The 23,014-nt window shown below is 48.5% G+C and overlaps 1 protein-coding gene across 1 annotated transcript in view; it reads right to left on the bottom strand.

Moving 5' to 3' along the window:
- The window catches only part of ACCSL (1-aminocyclopropane-1-carboxylate synthase homolog (inactive) like), a 135,289-nt gene that overhangs the window by 93,832 nt on the left and 18,443 nt on the right, over window positions 1-23,014 (bottom strand). The gene's annotated exons all lie outside the window — the stretch shown is intronic.

Raw genomic sequence — 23,014 nt, 5'->3', positions numbered from 1 at the left:
CTGGGAAGCTGCCATGTATAAAAATCCTAAACTATGTGGCCTTGGCTTAGCCAATAGGTGGTGAGCAATATGGAAACAAATATTGGAGGATGGGGATCTGGTAACCCTTGTTGTGCTGTAACAAAACATTTATTAAAAATATTACCCATGATAACTTGGAAAACAGATGCTTACTGAGCCTATAATTCTAGAAAAATGGTTGGAAAGAGCCAAAAACATTCGCATGTTGGCTGTTCTATGCTGCTTTTAGTAAGATATTACAAGAAAGAGATTGGCTAGTTTGCAAGAATAGAGGGATAAAGAGAGTCCAGAAAACTGAGGTCCTCAGGGTTGATGCCCACTGGTGTTGTACAAAGAACAGGAGACCGACTGTCATGGCTCAGAGCCTTTCTCAAAGCCTGTTTATTAGGCCAAACATGAAGCCAAACAAAGGGATCCCCCCTGTGCCAAAGTATAGTGGGGGTGTTGCCTTGTCACCCAAGTCTATTATTTCAGATGTCCTTAGGGTAACTTTCATTTAAAATAAGAGAGAAAGAGATGGGTTGGGGAAGGCAGACAGACTTAATAACTCTGTCAAGAAAGGAACTTTGGGAGAGTTACTGGATATGAAACTGACTAGAAGTGGGCAGACCGGAAGCCTACTAAGTTTTTGAAGGAATTGTTCTGACCAACCAATGTGCCAGCCTGGACTTCAAAAGCCTAGGACTGTACCAGCCCAAATAAGTACCCAAGGAGGACAGACTTTCAACATCCTGCTGGGTGGTAATGGAAAGTGACAGACAAGGAGGAATTTCTCAAAGGGCAAAGCCAAGGACCAGGGAGACACAGGATGAGTGATCACCCCCAGAGAACCTCCTCCACCAGCAGGGCTGGGAAGTCCTCACCTAGTCACTTCTAGAGGATGGACTGTGCTGAAGACTGGAGCTGTCCACCCAGAGTCACATTTTCTGGCTTCCTTTGCAGCTAGGTGGGCCATATGTCTAAAGTCTCATCTGTGGAATATGAGCAGAAGTGACATGTGCAACTTCTGCCTCAGCTGCTTACGAGGAAATTCCTGCCATAGACTTCCATGTTTTCCCCTCACATTGGCTGAAAGAGTGATAACCAGAGAGTGTGAAGGCTTCACGTTAAAGACAGCAGTACTATCATTCTTCTGGGTCCCTAAATGACCTTGTGGAGCTGAGTGATCTACCAGCTTGAAACACTTCTGTTGGAGCTGTCATATGAGAGAGCAATCAACTGAAGATTTTTAAACTACTCCAGTTTCAGGCCTCTATTATATCGACTTAGCATTGCCCTAACCACGACAAGTATTAGACATCTAGTAGAGAAGTCATGCAGGACACTGGAACTCAGGGGAGAGGTGAAAGATGGTGGTGGCACTTTGGGAGTTATCAGGGTATAGCCACCTTCCAGACAGAGACGGGCTAGGAGCAGCCAACACTGGGAGGAGGGCAAGCCAGTCAAGGACTCAGAGAAGCAATGTCCATATCAGAATCCAAGAGAAGGATGTTTCTAGAAGGAGGACGTGTATTAGAATGGGAGTCCAGAGATGGGTCCTAGCCTGGCTCTACCTGAATTTACTGTATGGCCTGGGGAAAGCCACTGTCTCTCTGCACTGCAGAGGTCTCAGCTCAAATGCTACTTCCTCAGAGCGGCCTTCCCTGGCCACCCTACTTAAGGTTGCCCCTCACTCTGTCCCCCTTCCCTTCCTAGCATATTTACCATTGTCTAAAAGGCCTTCTTGTTCATTCATTCCCATCGCTGTTGTCTGCCTTCCCCAGCGGCCAGGCCAGCGCTGGCACACAGGAGGAACTCATGGTTCCTGTGGAGTGTGCCACCACCACCCCGCTGCACCCCTCCCCGATCCTGCTCCCACAGCTCCTGGCAGCCAGGGAGGAGGCTGCACCATGTCCCTGAGAGCCTCCTTTATAACACATACAGCTCCTCCGGACCCCAACCTCCCAGGTTGGGGACTGGGGTACCCTAGGTCATTCCTCTTGGTTTCCCCGGCCCAAGGAGATGAAGCCAGGACAGGAGGCCTCTGCTTCACCGCCAGCATGAAGATCAGGCCCCCTCACCTCCACCCCACCTGGGAGTCTGGCCTTGGCCCTGCTCACAAAGGGCCTGGAGGAAGAGAGAGGGGCGAGTGGAGAGATGAACACCTCCCCTCAAGGTTGGGACCTGAGCTCCACACGGCCTAGATTCCTGCTCCCAGTCTGACCCTTCCCATCCACGGCTTCCTCCCCAACACTAGGGAGCCTTTCCACATGCTCCTGTGCCCTCCGGAAGGAGTCAGCCAAGTGCTGCCCAGACCTAGATTCTAACCCTGCTCTGCCACAGGCCCATTCTGTGACCTTGGGCAGGTCCAAGTCTCTGAGACTCAGTTTCTGCACCTCAGCTCCTAAGTAGTGCCCCTGGGAGCCAACGATTACTGCATGGAAAGCACCTAGCAGAGGACCCAGAGTGTCTTAAGCATGCGATACGAGTTCCTTGTTTTCATTGTCTCGTGCCCAAACCTACCCACATGGCTGAGATGTCAGGGAAAGGTGGCACGAAGCTCCTGCTCCAGAGGGCATTTGGGGTTTGGGAGACTTATCCTCTCTGCCTGACTCAGAGTATAAAAGAGGAAGCCAGACAGAGCAATGTCGAGCTTGAAGTAATGTATCCAGGCATGGGATTTCAGGGCAAGCACTGTGGGTGTTACTGCCCACAGGAGGTCCGAGGGGGCTTCCCGGGATATCAGCCTCTTTCAACAGACACCTCCACACACACACCTACCTTCCCCCACGGGTCAAAAGGCCAAGGCCTTTCCTTCTGTAGGGTTCATGAGGCAAGAGAGCCAGTGAGGACCGCAGGTACAAGGAGAGGTAGGGAGACCTGGAGACATCACGGTCTGGCTCCTGCTGACCTCAGGCCTTGCTGAGTTTGTAGAGTCAATGCTGGCTTTTCCAGAACAGCCTAAGTGGCTTCCCCTGGCCACTCTGGGTCAGGCGGTGGCTATTAAAGGGGATGGTCCCTCTTCTCAACAGGCCTATCGCCCTGGAACTATAGATGAAGGACATAGACATGTCATGTGTTGAACACCTACTATGTGCTGGTGCTGTGCCAGTGGTGCTAAATCATCCTCAAGACATCCTTTGAGTGGGACCTTAGTATCAGCCCCATTTTACAGATAAGGACTCGGGGTGCTTTGTACCTTACCAAGGTCACCCTTACTGCCGGGTGCTGAAGCTGGCACTCACAGCCAGGTCTGCCTGACTCAGAAATCAGTGCTCATCATGGGCACCACCCCCATCTCACTGTCCTTTTGAAGTGACGGGAACAGCACTAGACCAGATAAAAGTCAGACGCTTGGGCCGCAATATCAGCTCCATCACCCACATACTCCGTGGCTTTGAACCATTGCTTCCCGTCTCTGAGCCGCAGTTTCCCCATCTGTGAAGTAAGGAGGCTAGGCTCTGATTTGTCTAGAATCCTCAGGAGGATGCGGGGATGAGGAAACCCATTCACAGGAAGTAGGTGCTTCCTCTTGGGCTACAGAGTGGCAAGCAGCCCAGGCTGAGGCTGCAGGGGAGGCTCGCTTCCATGGAGGGGCTGCTGGGGAGGCAGGTGGGGCAGGAGGATGGCAGCAGACCATCTTCTGCGCCATCCCCACCCACACTTTGGCTTTTGGGGAGAGCCAGGGCTTAAGGAAAGCAACACCAGTTCTTCAGCTATTAGCAGGACTTTGTTTCCAAGGGCCTCTGAGGTACCCGGGCCAGGTCGGGTGGGAGGAGGGATGCCCAGTCCGTCCCGGGATGCAGACAGGCAGTGAGCCACAGAGGCCGCACAGCCGGGGGGAGAACCAGTGGGGCAGTTCTGTTCACAGGTCCTCCCCTGCTTCCTGAGAGGTCACAAGGGGGAACAAAAGGATCCAGCCCCTTCCTGTGGCTGCTCTGCCACCTTCCATAGACCTACTGCCAGCTAGAAGCCTGGGTCAGCTGGCAGTCCCCTCACACTCACCCAAAAGTCTCCCCAGAGTGGCTCTCAGACCTCCAATGCTGAATGAGGTGCTAGTCACTCTATTCGGTTGGTGCAAAAGTAATTGTGCTTTAAAAGGTTAAAATAATTGCAAAAACTGCAATTACTTTTGCACCAACCTAATAGGTGTTGCTGTTTGGGTCAATATGCACTTTGGGGGTATTTGGGTCAGCTGCCGTGTGTGCATTCAGATGTGTGGCGGTGGAATAAGAATGTGAAGGTGATGTAAGGGGTGAGGAACGGTCTGCAATGAACAGTGTCCATGGCAGGCAGGCGACAAGGCCTTTCCTGGTGGTCCTGCCCCCTGGCACCACCCTCACCTCCGGCTGGAGCCCCCACCCCCATCCCCAGCGGGCCCTACACACAAAGCCGATGACTTCAGCATCCTACCAACTGCTTCTGCCTCACTCAGAATTAGCACTTCGTCTGGTATGATTGTGAGCAAGTGTTTTGATAATTTTGCTGGAGGGTTGCCATGACAATCTTGAGCAAGCTCCGAGAAAGGGTGTCAGTGTGTGCATTGGAAGGAGACAGGGAGCAAGAGGGTCCGAGAGACTCAGAGGAGGAGACAGAGAGAGAAAGGGAGAGGATCCAGGGAGACCCCCCAGTGACATCCCCAAGTCATACCTTCAGCCGCCAGGGCCCCTGCCCCACTGGCCCCATTCATGTCTCGATGAGCTCAATGTCTAATCTGGGCCTCACTGTACAACGTGTAATGGGATACCAGCGGCTGGCAGGCAGGCAGGCTGCCAGAACTGGCATGGCTGGGCTGGTCCCAGTGGGGAAGGCACCCTGGCAACCCCTACTCCTAGGATGAGCCCCGGGAACATGAGGCTAGAGTCGGGGCAAGGAGATCCTTGGGGACTCAAAGGGAGCTGGTGCTCAGGGACACCTACCAAGGATCATGCCAGCCTGTGGGCCTGGCTATGCTGATGGGAGTAATGGGGGCACATTGCCCAGCCAAGGCCTGCTTCTTGGCACAGCTTTGGCAGTCCAGTTTCTGTGGTTCAGTCCTTCCCATGTGCTTTCCAGCAGGCCTGAGGGCCCGTCTTGTGTAACTACTAGTCTGAGAATCACTTATGATAAGAATATTAGGTGGTAGAACGTCATAGGAATGGCGGCAGCGAGGTGGTCTTCTTGAGTTCTCCTCCGGAACTTACCACAAATTGAACATCTATAACCCATCAAAGGACTCTCTGCTCATCACACAGAACAGCTGAGAGACTCACACGAGGATTACTTGAAGGTGGGCATATTGGGTGAGCAGGGGAAGAGGGAAGGGAGCAGAGTAGAAAAGCAGGGGGCCCCAAAACAGACAAGAGACCACAAGAGCCAGAAGGTGGGCTCTCTCCCTGAGGTCCCACAGCTGATCTGTCCTGCCAAGAGAGCAGCATAGCCAGCATTTGAGGCAGTAAGCTCAGCTGAGACCTCCGGCTGGGCCCTAGGTGGGACAAAGGACGTAAACACCATACCTGGGCCCCTCCCCCCACTCTCCCAATCCTACCCCTGCCCTTCCAGAGACTCAAGCTGGCCCCTGTACTGAGGAGGAGTGTCAGATTACAGAGGAGCCGTAGAGCTCAGAATCTGGGAAGACCCGATTTGCAGCTGCTGTGACCCAGGGAAGATGCTGGGAAGAATGTGACACTGCTGGGCTGGGAGACCGAAGACTCCTCCATCCCCAGCCCCCACCTTTTCTGGCCTGCCTAGGGCAGGGCAACTACAACTGCAGAGACACACCAGGGGTCAGCAGCAGGTAGCAGAGGCAGCTCTGGGCTTTTCGCAGCTCAGAAATCTCATGCCCTCAACACCCGCCCCAATGGAAGAGGTGCCCTAAGACTCAGGGGAACTGGGCACAGGGCTGGCTGTGGTGCTCTCAGTGCACATATGTGCAGGCAAGGGCAGAAACTGCACTGACTTTGTAAAAACTACTATCCAGACCCCATAGCCCCATTCATCTAGAACTGCAGTGCCAGGGTCACTCTGGGCACCAGGTGGTCGGCTCTGGCTCTGCCTGCACAAGACACAGAGGACTCTGGTACAGCAGAGGACAACCTGGAGATTACTTGGTGGATTTAAGCCAAGACTAGCACTGCTGGGTTTTTTTTTTTTGTTGTTTTTTTTAATATTTTTGCCTGTGTTGAGTGTGAGGTATTGGTTGTTTTTACATGTGAGTGTATTTGGTATTTTCTTTGTTGTCATTGTTGTTGTGCTTGGTGATTTGCTTTGTTCTGAAATTGCCCTACACCAGGGCGCAGTCCAAGAGGCACAAGATTCAACACACCCAGAGGCCAACTCCAGACCAAACCAGAGTATCACCAGTTTGACCTACAACTGACACACCCAGAGGGAATTCTCTACAGGCACAAGAGCCATAGGGTCCAAGCCTCATTTAAGCAGTCAACCCTCATGCAGCAGATCACCCACTATGGGCAGAGCCAAGTCTCACAACTAGTCAGCCTAGGAGTCAATCCCACCTACTGACAAGCCAAAAGCAATTAAAGCTCAGCTTTAACAGGACAATATACATAACACAAGAGTCACCTTTGGAGCACACCCACAGGAGAATAGGGAAGTGGTGCAAGTCAAATATAAAAGTCACATACTACATAAGATCACCCAGCAAAAACCAAGAACCCTAGGGGATCTACCTAATCCATCGAAGCAAACACAGAGAGTCAGCCAGAATGGGGAAACAAAGAAACACGTCTCAAATAAAAGAACAGAAGAAACCTCCAGAATTGGAACCAAATGAAATAGAGGTAACCAACCTATCAGAGACAGAGTTCAGAACACTGATGATAAGAATGTTTAAGCAGCTTAATGATGACATAAAGAAGGATAGAGAAATCATAATGAACAACCAGTTAGAACTAAAAACTATAATAACTGAAATAAAGAACACACTTGAAGGAATTACCAGTAGGTTAGATGAGGCAGAGGATCGAATCAGCGACTTAGAAGACAAGTTAGCAGAGATCACCCAAACGGAACAACAGAAAGAAAAAAGAATAAAAAGCAATGAAAACTGTTTAAGAGACCTCTGGGATAACATCAAGCACAACAGCATGTACATCATAGAAATACCAGAAGGTGAAGAAAGGAAGCAAGGGATTGAGAACATATTTGAAGTAATAATGACCGAAAACTTCCCTAACCTTGTGAAGGAAACCGACATACAAGCCCAGAAAGTGCAGAGAGTTCCAACCAGGATGAACCCAAACAGGTCCACACCAAGACACATCATAGTTAAAATGGCAAAGGTTAAAGACAAAGAGAGAATCCTAAAAGCAGCAAGAGAAAGACAGAGGGTTACATACAAGGGAACTCCTATAAGACTATCAAATAACTTTTCTGTAGAAAATTTGCAGGCCAGGAGGGAGTGGCAGGAGGTACTCAAAGTGATGAAAAACAAAGGCCTACAACCTAGATTGCTTTATCCAGCAAGGCTATCATTTAAAATTGAAGGAGCAATAAAGAGCTTTCCAGAAAAGAATAAGCTAAAGGAATTCATTACCACCAAGTCAGCATTGCAGGAAATATTAGAAGGGCTTCTGTAAGCAGAAGAAATGAAAGCAATCTAACTACAAATTAAAAAATGACAATAACTATGTGCCTATCAATAATCACTTTAAATGTAAATGGATTAAATGCTCCAATCAAAAGACATAGGGTGGCTGAGTGGATAAGAAAACAAGACCCTTGTATATGCTGTATACAAGGGACTCACCTCAGATCAAAAGAAACACACAGGCTGAAAGTGAAGGGCTGGGGTAAGATATTTCATGCAAATGGAAATGAGAAAAAAACTGGAGTAGCAATACTTATATCTGACAAAATAGACTTTAAAATGAAGAAAATATTAAAAGACAAGGATGGGCACTACATAATAATAAAGGGATAGATCCGACAAGCGGACATAACCCTAGTAAACATCGATGCACCCAACATAGGAGCACCTAAATATATAAAACAGATATTGACTGACATAAAGACAGAGATCAACAGTAACACTATCATAGTAGGGGAGTTCAACACACCTCTGACAACAAGGGACAGGTCTTCCAGAGATAAAGTCAATATGAAAACAACAGCCTTAAATGATACATTGGACCACTTGGATTTAATCGATATTTTCAGAGCATTTCACCCCAATGCTGCAGAATACACGTTCTTCTCAAGCACACATGGAACATTTTCCAAGATAGACTACATGTTAGGCCACAAAAAAAGTCTTGATAAATTTAAGAAAATTGAAATCATACCAATTGTTCTCTCTGACCACAGTGCTATGAAATTAGAAATGAACTACAGGAAAAAAACTGGAAGGCACACCAATTCATGGAGGCTGAATAACATGTTACTAAACAATGAATGGGTCAACCAGGAGATCAAGGAAGAAATCAAAAGATATCTCGAGACAAATGAAAATGAAAACACGATGACCCAAAATGTATGGGATGCAGTGAAAGCAGTCCTAAGAGGGAAATTCATAGCAATGCAGGCCTACCTAAAGAAACAAGAAAAATCACAAATCAACAGTTTATCGTTACACTTAAGGAATCTAGAAAAGGAACAGCAAAATAAGCCCAAAGGGAGTACAAGGAAGGAGATAACAAAGGTCACAGCAGATATAAATGAAATAGAGACCAAAAAAACAATACAAAAGATCAATGAATCCAAGAGCTGGTTTTGAGATGGCAAACAAAATCAACAACCCTTTAGCCAGATTCATCAAAAAAAGAGAGAGGACCCAAATTAATAAAATCGGAAATGAAAGAGAAAAAGTGACAACAGACACCGCAGAAATACAAAAAATTTAAAGAAATTACTAGGAGCAACTATATGCCAACAAATTAGACAATCTGGAAGAAACGAACAATTTTCTAGGAGCATACAACATTCCAAGGCTAACTCAAGAAGAAACAGAAAACCTGAATAGACTGATTACTACCAGGGAAATTGAATCAGTAATCAACAGGCTCCTAACAAACAAAAGCCCTGGACCAGATGGCTTTACAGGTGAATTTTATAAAACATTCAAAAAAGAATTATCACCTATTCTTCTCAAACTATTCCACAAAATCCAGAAGGAGGCAGGCAAGGCTCCCAAAAACTTTTTATGAGGCCACTATTACCTTGATCCCAAAATCAGACAAAGCCATTACAAAAAAAGAAAACTAAAGGCCAATATCCCTAATGAATATAGATGCAAAAATCCTCAACAAAATATTAGCGTACAGAATTCAGCAATACATTAAAAAGATCATACACCATGATCAAGTGGGATTAATTCCTGGTATGCAAGGTTGGTTCAACATCCGCAAATCAATTAATGTGATACACCACATTAACAAAATGAAAAGTAAGAATTATATGATCATATCAATAGATGCAGAAAAAGTATTTGACAAAATCCAGCAGCCATTTATGATAAAAACTCTTAAGAAAGCGGGAATAGAGGTGCCATATCTCAACATAATACAGGCCATATATGATAAACCCACAGCTAACATCATACTCAATGGGGAAAAGCTAAAAGAATTCCCCTTAAGATCAGGAACAAGGCAAGGTTGCCCACTTTCTCCACTTCTATTCAACATAGTTCTGGAAGTTCTAGCCATAGCAATCAGACAAGAAAAAGAAATAAAAGGCATCCAAATTGGTAAGGAGGAAGTAAAGTTGTCATTATATGCAGAGGACATGATATTATATATAGAGAACCCTAAAGACTCCACCAAAAAACTAATATAACTGATAAATGAACTTAGTAAAGTAGCAAAATTAATATTCATAAATCAGTTGCATTTGTATATACCAATAACAAAATATCAGAAGGAGAAATTAAGAAAACAGTCCCATTTACAATTGCCTCAAAGACTATAAAATACCTAGGAATAAATTTAACTAAAGAAGTAAAAGAACTGTACTCAGAAAATCATAAGACACTGAAGAGAGAAATTAAAGAAGATACGAATAGATGGAAACACATACCACGCACATGGATTGGAAGAATTAATATCGTTAAAATGTCCACATTGCCTAAGGCAATATACAGATTCAACGCAATTCCTATCAAACTACCAAGGACATTTTTCACAGAAATAGAACATGCAAAAAAATAAAGCTGGATCACCTCCTTACACCATATACAAGAATAAATTAAAAAATGGATTAAAGATTTAAATGTAAGAGCTGAAACCATAAAACTCCTAGAAGAAAATATAGGAAGAAAGTTTACCGACATTACCTGGATTAAGATTTTTACTGATATACCCCCTTGGACAAGGGAAGTAAGAGAAAAAAATAAACACGTGGGATTACATCAAACTAAAACGTTTTTTCACTGCAAAAGAAACCATCAATAAATCAAAAAGGGATCCTACTGAATCGGAGAAGATATTTGTCAATGATATATCCGATGGGTTAATATCCAAAATTTATAAAAAAACTCACTCAACTCAACTCCAAAAAAACAAAACAAACAAACAACCCAATTAAAAAATGGCAGAGGACATGAAGAGACATTTTCCTAAAGAGGACATACAGATAGCAAACAGACATGAAAAAATGCTAAACCTCACTAACCATCAGGGAAATGCAAATAAAAACCACAATGAGATGCCACCTTACCCCAGTCAAAATGGCTATCATCAATAAATCAACAAGTGCTGGCGAGGATGTGGAGAAAAGGGAACGCTTGTGCACTGTTGGTGGGATTGCAGATTGGTGCAGCCACTACAGAAAACAGTATGGAGGTATCTCAAAAATCTGAAAATGGAACTACCTTATGACCCAGCAATTCCATTCCTAGGTATCTATCTTGAGAAATCCAAAACTCTAATTTGAAAAAATTTATGCACCCTTCTGTTTATTGCAGCACTACACACAATAGCCAAGACATGGAAACAACCGAAATGCCCATCGGTAGACGACTGGATTAAGAAACTGTGGTGCATTTATACAATGGAGTATTATGCAGCCATAAAGAAGAAAGAAACCTTACCATTTGCAACAATATGGATGGACCTAGAGAACATTATGTTAAGTGAAATAAGTCAGACAGAGAAAGGCAAATACCATATGATCTCACTTATATGTGGAATCTACAGAAAAGAATAAATGAACGAACTAATCACAAACAGCCTTAGAGATACAGAGGAAAAACTGAGGGTTGCTAGATGGGAGTGGGTGGGGATAAGGGGGAAGGTGAGGGGATTAGGAAGCACAATCAGTATTGCCACGGGGATACAAAAAGTCAGCTTGGGGACTATAATCAATAATGTTGTAAAGATTTTGTAGGGTATCTTATTAGGGAGTCCACTTCAGGGATGGTGTAGATGCCCATCACTGCGCTGTACACCTGAAGCTGAAGCTGAACAATAATGAATGTCAACTATAATTTCATATATATATATATATATATATATATATATATATATATATATATATATATATATGGTCACAAGAAGCGGAGTACAGCATTAGGAATAGAGACAGTGGAAATGTAACGGCTGGGTGCGATGCCAGAGGGGTAGTGGATGGGGGCAAGGGGGCTATCACTGTGTGAGGGATATAAATGTAAATGTCTAACTATTACATTGTTTTGTACACCTGAAACTAATTTTAAAAAATAGCAAAATAAAAAGAATATTAGGTGGGTGCAAAAGTAATTGCGGTTTTTGCAATTACATTTGACCTTGTAAACCGCAATTACTTTTGCACCAACCTAGTAAAATCCCACACAATCTGTCACCCTTGAGCTTTGCAAAGTAGTGTCCCTTCTGTGACTTCAACAAAGCAGGAATACCTCTGCTGTGTTTTTAGATGAGTTTCCGAGAGGAGAGGGAACTAGACCAAGGTCACACAACAAGCAACAAGGCAGGGGCAGAGTAAGGGTGGAACCCAGACCATTGCTGTCCTCAGAGGCCAGGTTCTGTGAATGGGTTCATCTGGCACCACCGCCTCATACATGGACAGGGAACCTGAGGCCCAGAGACATCCCCCAGCTCGTGAGCATACAGCCAGGGCTTGCAGCCTTAGATCCTGACACATCACTGCCTCTACTGAACCATGGGCCAGCCTCATGTGTTCCCTGAACAAGCTTCAGGCACTTATCTTATTGATGTTCCAGGGCTAAAGTGTAAGCCTCTGCCTTGGAAGGAGAGTCTTCTGCTTATTGGCCAAACAGGGGAGAGGGAAGTTGGAGCTGGCCAGGAACACCGAGGCCAGGAGGTGAGAGGCTCGCCCAGGCAGTGCCAACGCCCAGCTGGCAAAGGGCCTTCCGGCTTGTGCTGCTGGAGCTGTGTGGCCTTGGGTAGGTCATTTCAGCTGTCAATGCCCCAGTTTCTACAGCTACGGAGAGCCAAAGTGCCACAGTTACCCTGGGAGAAACCGCTTTCCAAGTTCTGGGAAGCAGCTGCCCGAAACAGCGGTCCTTGAAAATAGAGGAGCCCTGAAGCCTGTCTCCAACTTGGCTCAGATCTACCTTTGAATTATTTACCATCATAGAAGGAGGGAGAACCAAGCAAAGTGCTGTGGGCTCCGAAAACAGCCCACAAAGATCCCTTTCACGCAATCTTGGTAATGCGTAACAGCATGAGAATAAGCAAACAGCATCCCAAGACTGATGGCTTGAATACCTTGGTTCTGGTGTTTGCTAGAAAGTTCTTCTCCCTACCCTGTGACTGTGGAAGCCTTGTGCCTGCCCCATGCTTCTCTCGGGGTGTTGGTTATAAGGATGGAACCAGAGGATTGCTAAGAACATTCTGAGGTTAAACTTGCCCTGTTAGAAGGGTGAATTTTTAAATGGATTCCAAGAAATTAGGGTCAAAAGATGCCATGTCTAGAATGTGTCCTGGGCCTGACCTCAAGAGGGGATGTACCATCAGCCTTATAAATAGCTTCTGGCCTATTTTGGGGGCCCAGAGAGTCTGTTCTCCCCAAGACCTGCGTGCCTTCCTCCTCAGAAACTGCCTTGGGCTGCCTGGTTGACACGGGATGCCCCAGTCTCTTTGCACATTTTGGACATGTTGGGGAGGGTGGGGTTCCCAGGGCACTCAACTTAAGGCAACCTCTTTCTGATGTTATCCTGCCTGTCACTGACCCATGGGAGGCAGCTCCTCCATCTTTCTTCAGGGCAGCACTAGCTGCAATTTTCCAGCTGTTCCCTCACAGGCACACACCAGGGATGGGATTTAAAGGAGAATGTGTTTATCCTGAGTACCTATGTTATACGAGTCACCAACACACAGCAATCTGTGCCAACTCTCACACCCTTGTTTATCCTGAGACAGGTGCTATTGTCGTCAGGCTTTAGCTGAGGCAACAGGCTCAGACATGTTAGGAACTTTCCTAAGGCCACACAGCCAGACAGAGATGGAGCTGGGATTTGATCCCAGGTCCATCGGTTGCCAAAACTCTTATCCATCAGCAGCTTCCACGACAGTGACTCCTGGACCTGCCTCGGGAGGATTCACTGCAAGGAGGGGGACGGACAGGGTGGGCTGGGCCTGGGGGAGAGTCTGGAATTCTAACTGGGAGCCAGGCTCCACTTCCCAACAACTTTTCCAGAGAAAAGACTGGTGTCCCCTGTCCCAGGCAGTAGAGTCGGGCTGTGGTGGGGAGGGGAGTGTGCATGACATCCAAACCCGCTCCTTTTCCCAAAGTGATGGCAGAAGACATGGGGGCCCCTCCCCACTCATGGATGCCCCAGCACTTGAGACAGAGCAGGTGGCACCCAGCCCGACAGTGGCTGAGTCAGGACCTCATCCCATGAACTGGGGTGGAAGGGCACGAGGGACAGCCCGCTCCAGCGACATGGCCTCGTGACCACAGCGATTTGTACCTTCAGTCAAGAGTCTCCAGCATCTGTGATTGGAAACTAGTGTTTGCAAATGTAAAGAAGACAACCACAAAGGCTCCGCGGATGGGGGTCATGAGGCCAGAGAAGTGGAACAGAACTGCAGACTGCCAGAGCAGGAAGGAACCTTCCACATGAGCTAGGTCGGTGTTTCCAGAGCAAGGAGTAGGACTCATCAGTGGGCCGTTCAATTGATTAGGGGACCAGGACTGGCATTTTTAAACGACGCACAATAAAACAGAACAGATCAAAGTAAACACATGTAATAAAGTGCCGTTTCGTAAAGCTCTAGCTTTGGTGAAATGCCTGTATGTAAACTTCTTTTTACCGTGGGTTGTAGTCAATAAAGGTACAAACAACATTAAGTTGGTTCAATCCCTGTATTCTGCAGACGGGAAAACTGGGGCCGGGGTCAGGAGACGGCGTTGCTCAGGGACCACATGCAGGATGAAAACCCAGATCTCTCCGATACTGGGACACTACTTGGCCCAGTGTCCCCAGGCTGCCTTCCAGAAGCCCCATTTCTTGCTCTTTTGTTAACCTGAGCCATGATCAGCCTCGCCAACTCTTATTTGTTTTCCCAGGCTGGGGAGGCAAGAACCCAGTGCTTCATATGCTTCGTGGGGGGGGGGGGCGATGGGGGTGCTGTGACGGAACATTCTGAGATCCTCCTTCCTCTTGGCTGCTCCTCTGGCTCTTTCCCTGCCTCCTTTCCCTCCTCCCCCCTCCCCTCTGCGGGAACACCCCACGGTCAGGTCCCTTTGCACACTCCCTCCCACTTGCCTCCACAACGCCCTGGTACAGCCACCTGCTGGTCTCTCTCGGCCATGGGGGCTCTCTGTCCCCCAAGGCCTTGTCCTAGACAGAAATCACTTCATCTCCATCACAGTGAGACCTGCCCAAAGCCCTGTGGGAGTCCCGTCCCATCCTGTCTCCCAGGTCACAGGACCTTCCTTCACATGTACACACTATTTGATAATAATAGTTACCAGTACTAGGACAGATATGCGCAGTTACATTCAATCCTTACAGCGATTCTGTTCTAGAGGTGGAGAAACTCAGGCTAAGAAATTTGCCGAAGGCCACGCAGCAGTACGTGGAGGAGCTGTCTCTAGCACCAGGCCCATGTGGCACCAAAATGTACACCTTGGCACCCCCTTGCCTGGCTGATTCCTGGCAGCCTTTCCTCCAGAGCATCCTGGTTGGGAGGGGACAGTGCTGGTGGTGGTGGGGGGGAATCTCCTGCTTTATTTGCAATGAGAAAAGGAAGGCTCCAACGCCAGGAGGGAAGAACATACGACAGGCAACACCGCCCTTCTCCCAACACTCCCCACGCTCTTCCCTAGGAGGAGGGGGGCTGCCTTCTCTGATAAGGGGGCTGGGGAGAAAGAACTGGGTTGGGAGATGGGAGATCCCTCTCGTGCCCTGAGCTCCTGTGTCCCCCAACTGGAAGGAGGGGACACCGGGGCAGAGCCAGCGTCCAAATGCTGGAAGCAGGCCCGGAGGCCCACCTCTTCCACCCTCCTTCCCCACCGCTCGTGCCCAGGCTCAGGAGGCTTGGTTGGCAGCATTCTCCTGGCAGCTGGCAGAGACAGGGCCTGCTGCGCTGTTTCCTTGAACAGGGTGCCTCAAGGCCTAGACATGGTGAGGGAGTATCAAGAAATCTGACTGTGGTCACGGATCCACACCAAGGTCTCTTGTCCAGCTTGGTCAGTAATAACACTGATATTCTGACCTTGTAGCTGAGTTCCGTGTCTGTTTTCCTGTCACTTTCCAAATCTGGGAAGACGGGGTGTTGCCAGCACCAGGAATCCCAACACCTTTTCTCACCACTGTCAGAGGTCCCTACCAGGCCGCACATGCAGATATCTCTGCTTGGGCTCCGCTATGCTCTCCCACAGGTCTTCTCACATCCAGTCCCATCCCCTCAATCCCTCCTAAGAAATACATTTTCCTCCATCGCCTCTCAGCTCTCAGTGGCTCCCCACCAACACAGCCCTCTTCCTGAGGTGCCTCCCAGGCCTGACCTGGGCCTGGCTTCCTCTTTCACTGTCTCTCCTTCAGCTCAACACCCCCTACACAAGCCCTGGACACAAGCCACCCAGGGCCTCCACTGCTCATGAGCCTTCAGGGTATCATTTTGCAGGGTCCTCCTACCCATTCTCCAAGTGCCTCCTCCACCATGCAGCCTTCCCTGACCACCTCCCCAAAGTACAGCTCATGTTCCTCCATCTTCTGCAGCATTCACTGTGAGGACCACACAGCCCACACTCACGTTGTTATTGAGGTTCTTCAGATGTGTGCCTTGTTTTCTCAACAAAGGACACAAAACGTAACAACAATATAATGCTGGCTAAGATGTGCTGGGTGCTTGCTCACTTTGTGCAGAGAAACTTTATCCCATATGAACACAGGGCCTGGCGCAGTCTCAGTGCTCAAAGCACGGCCTGAGTTTCTCAGATATGCTCAGACACCACTGGTAGGAGAATAAGTTGGCACGACCTTCCTGGAAAGCCATTTACATAATGTACTCAAGGCCTTAAATTTGCAGAGCCTTCAAAATCTGGGCTAGGACCCCACTTTTAGAAATGTAAGAAGCAATCAGAATGTGCACAGAGGTTTAGCTCCAGGACGGTTGCATACATGGAGGGGCTGTGCTTCCGGTTCTCTGTTCTCCAATTGTAAAACGGGGATAAAAATAGTGCCTGGTCCATGGACCACTGTGAGGGTTAATAAACCATGAGTTAATAGGTCAAGCACTTAACACAGAACCTGGCGTCACACGCAGGGCTCTATAAAAATATGACCTCTTCTTTTTACTGTTTGAATTGAGGTCAGAAAGAAGCCAAGTCCTGGGCTCTTAGTTATAACACCCCCCTGCCTCACACCATCCACTCGCATGATTTCCAGAATCAATTGAACGACCCAACATCACAATGTGAGTAACAACGCAAGGGGACTGGTTACATAACGACATCACAATACTGTGCAGCCACTCAAAACCATGTTATGGAACAACAAGTGATGTCATGCACCAATGTAGGAAATGAGGAGAAAAAGGCCACGAGAGGCTGAATGCAGGATGGAGTTACTTTTTCTCAAGTATACAGTTGTTTAGAAAAAAAAAATACACCGCGAAATGCAAAGGACTGTCATCCCTGGATTGTAAAGTTAGAAATGATTTTCCTTTTTCTTCTTATCTTTTCTTAATTTCTTACAAAAAACACACTCCTTTTGTAGTTAGGAATAAAAACTAATTTTGAGAAAGAAAATAAAAGCCACGCTGGTTTCCTTCTATCTGTAAAAGCAGGGATCGTGTCTTCCTTTCATATATTCCTCCTCCCCCCACATCTAATACATAATCTCTGGAAATAAAAGCCCTGGTCTGGAACAGAATTCCAGTCTGACAATCTTGTTTAATCTTCCAGTCCAAGCGATTCTGTACAGGAGTTAGAAATGGCCTGCAAGGACAAGGAAACAATGTGACTGGCGGGGGTGTAGCTGTGCCTGGGAGGTGACCCACTCGCTGTGCGCGTCAAGAACTGACCTGAGGGGGAAGAGGCGATGGAATCAGGCCAGGGACGGTGCATTAGGAGACCAATTACCTGGGGAGCATGTGGTGGGGCTGCCGGGAGAGAGCTGAGCCTCAATTTGAGGCCACTTTGGCATCTGGGAGCTCTCTTCAACTTGGTTTAAAGAACTTCCCAAGAGACACTTAAGTGCAGTGAGAGCTTAATTTGAACAGCCTCATTCGTGCCCAATTTTCATTTTGCCCATCCTCCCCAAAGCCTCCGGGCCTCTCCTTGTTGACTGCAACAAAGGTGTGGGCACTGGGGGAGCCTGCCAAGGGGAAGGGCAGGGTCACAGGGCCATCCGTGAACCACAAAGGGATCACCCACCCAGCATGAGCATGTGGAATATTCCACTTAAGACAATTACAGTACTAAGCACATTACCGGCAGGCATGTTACATTCATGCTCTCAATCCTCACGAGACCTGGGGAGAGGTGGCTGCTTCTGTGCTCATTTTACAGCTGAGGAAACTGAGGCTTGGGGGCTGGCTGACTGTCCTAGGTGGCCCAGCGAGGAAGGGCAGAGTGGAACTGAAGCCCAGGTCAAGCTGAGGCTCTTTCTACAGGGCTCTGGCAATAATTCTGACAGGTACGAAGGCTGGGGCAGCGGTGGGGGTATCACAGCTGCTCCCTAATTCCACCCTTGAAGGCAACATTGTGACTGTAAGAGGGGCCCAGCCCGCAGTGGGAAGGTGAATCTGGAGCAGTCTTGCCTGAAGGTGTCGAGCTAACTCCCCTCATCAGTCGGGCAGAGCTCTGCTTGCACGACTTTCAGCAGGAGGATGCTACCTCCAGCAGCAGCAGGGATGCCCGTCATGTACAGAGCCATCGAGACTGTCAACAGCACTCCTTGGAGGGTGGCCCCAGTAGGCACTGCAACCTTCTGGGGCTGTGCTCATGTCCCCTCTTGTCACCACATTCTGCTTTTAGCTGAGGATCTCAGAGGAGCTCACAGAACCTCAGAGTGCTAGAAAGAACACTGGCCTCAGCACCCAATATGGGTCTTCGTGCTGCTTCTGCCTCACACCCTGGATGGCCCTCGGATGAGCACTTAACTCCTCCAGGCCTCAGTTTTCTTATCTCTCCAATGGGGAGAGTAGTTCCTAACCCACATCCTGGCAGGACTCTGGAGAGACTAAGGGCAGGGTGTGCACAAGAGTTTACTAGCTCTCCTCTGGGGCCAAGCCCCTCCCAGCACAGGGAAGACTGGGGGAACAGAGGGCTCTGGGAGGGAAGCCACACAGTCAGACTGCCCCCTGGATTTTCACCTCTAAGCTATTATAGTTGTCTTCTGTTTCCCCTTCAGTCCCAGTGAATAGAGGCTGAAGGCTATCTTGGGGGCGGAGGGGGGGCAGGCAGGGTAGGAATGGGTGGCAAATCCCTTGATACATTTTCAGAGAAAACATTTCAAAAAAGTTTTTCTCTAACCAATGAGGACACGAGGGAGACATTTCTGTGGTGCTCCCCTCCTCTCCCTGAGTCCTGCTTGGGTGGTCCCAGCAGCCCAAATACCCCTGGGCCAGAGTTTGGGACCTCCCCCCCACGCCCCGCCCATTGCATCCTTCACCCACCCATCCCACAAAGATTCTTTAGGTAGGCAGGATACAGCACTCAACCCAGAACTGCCTTTGGAGGGTGTGGATTCCCTGCCTAGATGGTCTCACCCATCATGCCCATTCTCCAAGTCCAGATAAGGAGGGCAGGGAGGGAGGGAGCCAGTGGCAGAGGCCAGACTCAGTCATCAGAGAGCCTGCGGAGGGCCTTGGGGAGCACCTTCCTGGTGTAGCCTCTTGGAAGGGCCAGGCAGCGCTTTTGTCTCCACCACCAACTGCCGCAGGGAAGGTTTTAGCCAGACGCAGCAGCGAGGCTGTGCGGCTCCCGATCCCTTCCCAGGGGCAGCTGGGTCATCACAGGCTCTGAGCTGCAGGCACTTGTCTCCACGCACTCCACTCGCTCGCCCACATCCTTCCTGCAGTGGGCGGCTGATTGCAACCTGATCACGGGGCCCTCCAGAGCCCCGTGCCCAGCCTACCACTTCCTCCAGCCTCCAGCCCCATGGGGAGAAGCTCCCAGGCAAAGACCAGAGGCTCTGCTCCTGCTTCCCGGTGAGGAAGCCAAGAAAACAGTCCTTCAGCCTAAGGAGACTCTGGCTGCCAAGGCTGCCCCTGCCTGGGGCCAGGGCTGGAGGAGGCCCACAGACCACACAGAATGTGTGCTGACAAGTAACCACTTAGGATTCTCTCAGCCCACCTGGGTCATTGATGTCAGGATCTGATCAATTCTCTAGGAACCTCCATCTCTTTATCTGCTAAAATTAAAAGACCAACCCACCTCCTAGGGTTGTTTTGAGGAATAAATCAGATGATGGATGTAATAGACCCAACCAAGCAAATACTCCACCCTCCCTCCCAGCTCTCACCTTTCCATCCCTTTCAGAAACCTAGAATTTGTGTCGAGTTAAAAGCTAGTCGGGTCAGAGGCCAGGATCCTGCCTGAGCATGTCCACGCTCCCGGAGGCCACATGAGAATGGGGACTTATGCTGGTGTCCTGGGAGTGTGACATCAGCATTATGACGAGGGGGAGTGAAAGCATAAAAATAACTGCAATGACAGTGCTGTCACACATACCGTGGTCAGCTGCACGTCGGCTCATTTTAAGAAAACAATCTTTGAGGTAATTCTGCCTAATTGATCCTGTTTTCCTACACCAGCCCCCATGCCCAGCTTTGACACTAAAAAATAGCGCAGCCTAACATGGGGCTCTGTTCACAGGCGAGGGGAGCCTTTGTAATTCGGTGCAGCAGTAACAGGCACCCCTGAAAAAGGCACCACTAGTCTGTGTTCCACTCTAAAAAATAAACATCAAAGTCCTTTCCCTGCTGACCCCCAGACACAGAAACCATCACATCTAAGAACGGAGTCCAGCAGCACAAAACTGACAGCGGCCTCAAATGGGGGTTCCTTCCAAAGAGAAAACAGGGAGAGGAGGAGGAGACGGGGAGGTCCCTCTGAGGAGAGCATATGGATGGAACCATATATAAGTGAAGATTTAAACAAACAGAATACATCACTATGGAGACATTCGGCTTTTTCAAAGGTCTTGTTAAGAAAAATAATCAAGAACTCAGATTCAACACAAGTGTTTATGACCAGAAAAGGCAAGGTGGCCTTAGATATTCTGCAGCCCAGGACGAGCTGCCAGAACTCAAGGAAGAAATATTCCCAGCACGGCAGGGACCCATCATGCGTCGGGGCTTTCTCTCAGGGCGGGAGAAAGGGTCAATCACTGACCAGGTCCAGCCCAACCTGCCTCACACGAGGGCAGGGTCACATCAGCCATGGCAGCAGCAAGGAGTAAGTGCCACAAGGAAATCGCAGGTTTAGGAGCTGTGACGCAAACTTACTAGGAATCACTAGTGCCTCCTGAGTTAGGGGTCTAGCCAACGACAATTCCGATACTGGGGATAAATCTGATGCCAGGTACACACTATTCTGACCCGTGCTGTGAGGCGAGTTGCCTGCGTGCAACCCGAGCTGTTTCTTGGGCTGCTGACTGGGGCTGTGGCGCGGTGAAGCATTGCAGAGAGGCCTGATGCTGAGTCTGGGCGTCACTGAGCCCCCAAATGCACTCAACAAACAAGAAGAGAGAAAGGGACCATGCATCCAGCTCTGAAAGCTTCTTAGATATGGTCAGGAAACCCTGGTCTGACTCACTTGCCAGGAAGGTCAGATGAGAATTTCTCCAACTCGCCAGAAACTGGATTCTGTCCCTCCAAAATGAACTTTCCCAGTAAAATGGCCATTTACTGGTCCATTTGGCAGCATGGTTTCTGACCAGGAGATGTTAATAGATTAGGTTGGTGCAAAAGTCATTGCAGTTTAAAAGGTTAAAAATAATTGCAAAAACCGCAATGACTTTTGCACCCACCTAACAGAATGAGGCGCGATGAGGTGCAGACACCTGGCCTGATGCAGTGGAAAGCCAGGGGACAAACAAGGCGGCCTGGAAGTCAGCTCTGCCTGGAGTCTAGGGCGAGTGAGCCAGCAGCCCTGCAGGACCCAGCCCGTGAGGCTCAGGGTCCCGGGCAAGCTGAGTAGACTATTCTGCCTAAATTCAGTATAGCAGAGGAAAGAGCACAGTTAGAGGCCAGGCTGTGCTTTGAATTCTGGTTCTGCCATTTAGAAGTCCCGTTGCATTACTCAACCTCTTGGACACTCCGCTGCCTGGTCTCTACAGTAGGACAGCACTTTTCTTACAGGGCTGTGGACGATTAGGGACACTGCCTGGTAGGGGATTACAGCTCACCAACAGGGCAGCTGAAAAACGAAATCTGTTTTGTTTGGGTTTTTTTCCTCATCCTTACAGCCATCATATTTGCCTCCCCTACTTTATGAACAGTGTCAGCAAAAGCAGGTTCACCCCGAATCCCTAGGAGGGCCCTACACAGGCTGGTGCCGTCTCCGAGCGTGGCTAACCTCGGTCAGGGCCGGGAAGTCCTGTCCAGTCCCAAACCCTACACGGTTACTCTATTTCAGAAGGGATATTACCTTAGTGGTGGGAAAATGGCAGTTCTGGCATTAGACAGCAAGAAACAAAACCCAAGATTGCTCTCTCAGAAGAAACCCAGGTGGTGGCCCATGCTGTCTACTGTCAAGGGGGCACTTGTTTCCCTGACAGACGTGGCAGTGATGAGTGAAGAGGTGAAATGTGCAGCTGACTCAAGAGGAGGTCACGACCCCGCATTAGAGGGGTGCTGCAGGACTGGCAACCATCTGCCATGTGCGGGAATGGAAGAGGAATGTCCCAGTGTCGTGTAGCAGTCATAACCAAGCTGGCTGTACCACCCTGGCCAGGTGTTGTTTGTTTTAATACGAGAAAAGCTAAGAATTAAAAAGAGATTTCATTTTACATTTATGGTGATTTGTACCTCCCTCACAGGAAGGCTTGGTATAATGCTCAGATTTCATAAAGCATTTAGGAGTTCTCAGAAAGGAGCTGTAGACATGCAACGTGCAACAACATTAACCAAAAGATCATGGAGCGACTCCAGTGCAAGAAGCCCGAGAGCCTGTCAGAGAACAGAGCCTGGCCAGGCATGGCGTTACATTCGAGTTCTGGGAAGAGCCTGCCTAGCTTTGGCACGTGGCCACGAACATGGGCTCATCAGTCTTACAGCATGGAATGGAAACACAATCAAAAGCAAGAAGGCTCTGTAAATTTTCCCCACAAGCAGCCAGGGAAACTCAAACTCTCTTGCCCTGTTTTCACCCATTTGCTTTCTTTCAGGTTTTTCATACCTTGGTCTGAAATTAATCTGGCACACTGCTCCTAAGTCAAGGGGTCAAGAAGACACGTGCTTTTATGATGCAATAAGGGGCAGCCACTCTGTGCTGTTTGGGGAACTTCGGTGACAACATGAACTAACATGAACTAACCCTTGACTCTTGAGGGCACTGAGTCACAAGAAAGCCTTAGTCACAGGACTACCGAAATCTAAAGTGAAGAGAACTATTAGGTAGCTGAGTCTATTCCCTACAGGACTGCTCCTGTTTCTATCTG

This window comes from Rhinolophus sinicus, linkage group LG06, assembly GCF_036562045.2.
Source record: "Rhinolophus sinicus isolate RSC01 linkage group LG06, ASM3656204v1, whole genome shotgun sequence".
Classification (NCBI taxonomy): domain Eukaryota; kingdom Metazoa; phylum Chordata; class Mammalia; order Chiroptera; family Rhinolophidae; genus Rhinolophus; species Rhinolophus sinicus.
Note: the sequence above shows the minus strand (reverse complement) of the source record. Positions and strands in the feature narration are given on the sequence as shown.